General features: G+C 31.7%; 1 long non-coding RNA gene across 2 annotated transcripts; it reads right to left on the bottom strand.

Moving 5' to 3' along the window:
* Positions 1-1,084: 1,084 nt before the first annotated feature.
* On the bottom strand, positions 1,085-2,164 carry LOC131669560 (uncharacterized). 2 transcript variants are annotated; one of them, XR_009302380.1, is made up of 3 exons: positions 2,031-2,164; positions 1,828-1,916; positions 1,085-1,768 (listed from the first exon to the last, which is right to left on the bottom strand). It is a non-coding gene; the product is annotated as an uncharacterized LOC131669560 (long non-coding RNA). The 2 variants fall into 2 exon arrangements; XR_009302379.1 differs by having other exon boundaries at positions 1,828-1,943; positions 2,031-2,151.
* Between the last annotated feature and the right edge of the window lie 2,555 nt (positions 2,165-4,719).

Below are 4,719 nucleotides of genomic sequence, written 5' to 3'. Positions count from 1 at the left end.
TTACTTATTAAACTTCGATCATATCGAAGTAACATGTCAGCAGTTGACGGCGTACGAAAGGTACCCGCTATACAAAGAAATCTCAGGCATACTAGTGAGCCTCTTGACGCACCCTAGCGGTTCTAATGTTTTCCGGCTGTGCCAAGTGGTAAACGATTTCATTGACCCGTTATAGGAGCGTGCTCGAGGCCTTGACTAGACTAGACTATACGGGCCTACGGTATCAAGTATACCGTATACTTGTTAGTGCTAAATGATAAGTTCTTTTCAGGGCTACAATCCTCGAAAAATTAATAACGTATAACAAAATATTCATTGTAATATTATATTTTATTATTATTCTCGTCATTGTTTATTATTGTTTTTGTTGTTATTTCTTTATTTTGTGTGGTAAAAAATCAAGCAAATCCTTCGACAATAGAGTATGAAGCCGGCTCACCCAAGCTAGCCACCGTGAGACGAGACTGACCTGGTCTCTTCAAGGTAGGTGGTTACAGACAATGTCATCCGACTATAACCACCTCACAGTCATCGGGGGCTAGCTGAACAAATAAACCTGCATAATCTTGGTCTGCTAGCGAATTGATTGAGTAAGAAAAAGTAACGTAGCATTACTTCTCGACGGAAAACCATGGCGTAATCTTTTTTTTAACAAGTCCTGTACTTTGTACTATTCTTGTGAGACCCCTTACATTCACTCATTTTAGAGATAAATTTTAGATTTTCACCCACTGAGCCAGTGTGATCTCAGTACCATTCAAATCACTTTTGTAAAAAAATTTTTATTTAAATTCAGCTATTTTATACGCATTTTCGTTTCAAAGAACATTAATGTTTGATTTTCTGTATCTGTCAAAATTCGAATGATAGAAAAAAGATTATTCCAAAGAAAATACTATTTTTTTAAAAAATACGGAGCAATTTTTTTAGAATTGTTTGGAAAATAACATTTTTTTCCGTAAAAATTATTTGCTTCTAATGCAAGAGTTATATAAAGTAATAGAAGAATTTGGTTCTTAAAGAAATGTCTGCGTGTTCTGTATACAAAATGAAACAATTCTTGGTGATAAACTTTTATTTATTATTTGGATTGTTACTTTACAACCGATGAAATGACTCGGGGAGTCAATTATTTCTATATAGTAAATAACTATTCTCTGAATACGTCTATGTCGGAGGCAACTCTATAACCAGTTTTTGATAAATTAATTTTACAAAGTCGTTGATTCCTGTTATGGTTAGGTGACAAGCCGGCGCGACACGAAGAACAACAAACAATTTACTTTCGAACCTGTGCGGTGGTAGTTGAACGTTCTGTGTACACCAACGTGCAATCAAACTCCAACCTGATTATTTATTTGAAAAGGAACAAAAAAGTATTGTGCTTTCGACGCGAATTGCCCTATGCACTTACATGTTTTTGTGTCGCGCGCGCAGGTAACTCCAATAAAAAACAGTACATATAACACAATAGATTAGAGCTATAAAAACTGTACAGACATAGTCATCAAACCAACAAATTAATAAACATAATAAAATACACGATAACAGAAATTTTAGTGTAGGCGCAATTATTAAGATAGAAGAGCTTGCAAGCATATCTTAAAACTAGCTAGTTACTCTAAATGGTCTATAAGTCGCTGCTTAACGTGCTCCGAGATTGATTGTAATAGCAGTTGAGTAGAAATCTCGAGTACATGGAAACACTTTTTCTTTGCGCCAATTCATATAAAAATTTACTGTAAAATTTACCTAGTTCAATATAAACCTAGAATACAGCAATAAAAATTTGTTATCAGATCCAAAAAAAATAAATTTTATTTTTACCATGTTATTTTCAGAGGATTTTCCTAAACGCTTTAATTCTGCGGGTGATTCAAGGTTGTCTGGACCATCCGAGTCGACATTATCCTCATCTACAAAACATAATCGTTCTTAAGGTTCTGAAAAAAGATTCTCAAAATATTAAAGTAGAATATACCACGAATTTCTCTAAGGTTAAAATTAAAAAAATTTTTTTTTATTTATACCAATTCTGCACTATCTTTGTACGTAAGTAATCAAGTTGATGTAGTGCTGTGGATTTCTCATTTACTTGGCTTCTTACGTTTTCCGGCACCTGATCTAACATTCCGCCGAAACTGATTATCGATGTCATTGATATAACGCTCGATTCTTTATTGGATATCGAAATCGATCTGTATCTTGCTCTTGAATTGCGCGTCGAGTTTGATCGGCCTGGAGTGGAGATCTCGTTTTGCTTCTCGAATTTGATCTCGATCTTGAATTGCGCGTCGAACGTGATTGGGTTGGAGATGAAAATCTTGGTTTCGATCTAAATCTTAAGCTGGTTGTGAATCGTGAACTGAAAGTTGATTTGTGATCTCGATTTACATAGTGATTGGAATGGAGGTTTTGATGCAGGTACTAGTATATGATTGTAGGCTGATGATTCTGCTCCTTGTGTAGATAAACTATTTATCTCTGATGGGACGGATGAAACATTGTCGAGTATATCTACACTGAATACAGGACTTTCACAAATTTCAATTTGCGGTAAAAAACGGTCATAATCAGGGAAATTTTCCGAAATCTGTAAATTCGATAAGTACCAGAAGAATTTTTATTATTAGATACGATATAAAACATCATATACCGTCATCGTCTCTTCTAAAATTTTTGCTGTATCATTTCTTTTGGCTTTTTTAGTATTGTCTTCTTATAGTTCTGTAATAAGATTAATTATCATTATAAATTAAAGCGCAAAGATTTTTGAAAATAAAAATACCTTTTTTCGTTTACGTGAACCTTTAATCTCTTCATCAGTAGTATCTATATTTTAAACTTCATCATCATCAGTCGTTAGGCTTTTAGATGTAGCGTCAACTCGTTTGTGAATTCTCAAGTGGCTATTTCTTGAATTTTTCATTGAATTTTCAGTCCGATCAATGTCATATTTGCTATCTATAATAGAAACTATAATATAATATAATATAATCTATAATAAAATATAAATAAAATGCAGTTAAAGTAATATAAAATTGCTTTCTTGTAACAAGAAAAAACAATTCTGCTGCATGGACACGCTAAAAAAACACCATGAAGCCTATATATATACGTTGTATATTTGCACGTTAGCATATATGTACTAATCGAAAAATGGAACGCCAAGAACGCAGTTAAAGTATCATTTTTTTGTATTTTATATAAATTTATATATAAAGCCAACCGCTGACCTATTGATTACTATTATGTTCATCATAAAATTATTGCACGTTGCATCTGTACTTATATTTTCTCAGCTGGCAAAGAAGAGCGTTAAACTGTTATTCAGATAAGTTACGATTTAATTATAATCATATTTATTGAGCAAACTGAATTCTTTGTGTGCATTTTTTTAGGTTAAAATTGTAATTACTGTTACCAGAGTAAAAAGAAGTAGAACCAAAAAAACCTACCTCCAAGTAGTACGAATACGTACGTGCACTGATGGGAAAAATGCTCTCCAGATGTACGTGTTTTCTTGCAGCCACAATCACACTCCCATCGAACATAATATTAATGTTGTGGATCAAAATCATTGTCATATTTAAGTTGAATATGACATTCATCATTTTTATCATATTTAATATGCTCTATTTCTTTGTCATTTGTTGTCATATCTTCCAAAACGTACTCGTGCCCATTTAATACTTTTAAGGCAATTGTTATTATTAACATACGTTTTTTTAACTCACGATATTAATTAATAACTAATAAATTATATGCTGATTGTGTGCTTTTTGTCATATTTTTATGTTGTTTAATGCTATCACAGCAACATATCGACGAAACATTTGTTTATGAGTTGCATTCATTCTATGAAATTCGAAAAGTTGCTGTCAAATTCAGCATGAAAGTTCCGCAATAAGGTATTTTTCAATTTACAAAATTAGTATTAAATCATAAAATTAAATTTATGTCATTGTATTTGTTTCATATAGTACTCATTTCTTTATTTTTGTAGAGACACATTTATTTATTCATCAAATTGTCTCTAATATCAGTTGTGTGTAATAACTACGTATGATTATGTGAATAAATCAGTTTTCAATGAGTCACTTTTAAATAAGGAGCAGGATTTATTGCTATAACGTAGTGTTAATAAGTTTTGCAATAGTTCCAAAATCAATACTCGAAGAAAACGCAGAGGCGAATGTAACTTTTTTATTTTTTGAAAAAGTGATAGTTATATGCAGCTACGATCAATATACAATTTGTTATGTAAATTAAGTGCTAACAGATATCACTGAAAGTCAAATACAAAATTCGTACGAAATACGAGAAAAATGTAGACTGTACGATCATTTTTTTCCTTCTAACGCAAAGAGAATACAAGAACAAACAAGTCAATTGGAATGTTCTTCTGAACTAGAAAATTCAAACTTAAAGGCAATACAATCAAATAACCAATGCTTCTAATATAGAGGTCAGCATTAAGTTGGCTTTCAATTAATATCTATAATTATACTATTACTTCAATGTAAATGATGATTAATTATAAGCTAGTATATTAGTTTAGAATTTTCATTTCTCTTTGAAGACATGAAATATTTATTGGTTAATATGACAATGGACTTCATATGCAACTTTTATATATACATTTCAAGTTAATTTGCAAGAAAACCTTGTCATTAATACAAGTTGTGGGCTGAGTTTAGTAATCCACGCGGATGAAAG

The sequence above is a fragment of the Phymastichus coffea genome, unplaced genomic scaffold, assembly GCF_024137745.1.
Source record: "Phymastichus coffea isolate CEN01 unplaced genomic scaffold, Cenicafe_Pcof_1.1 PCOF00094, whole genome shotgun sequence".
Lineage (NCBI taxonomy): Eukaryota > Metazoa > Arthropoda > Insecta > Hymenoptera > Eulophidae > Phymastichus > Phymastichus coffea.
Note: the sequence above shows the minus strand (reverse complement) of the source record. Positions and strands in the feature narration are given on the sequence as shown.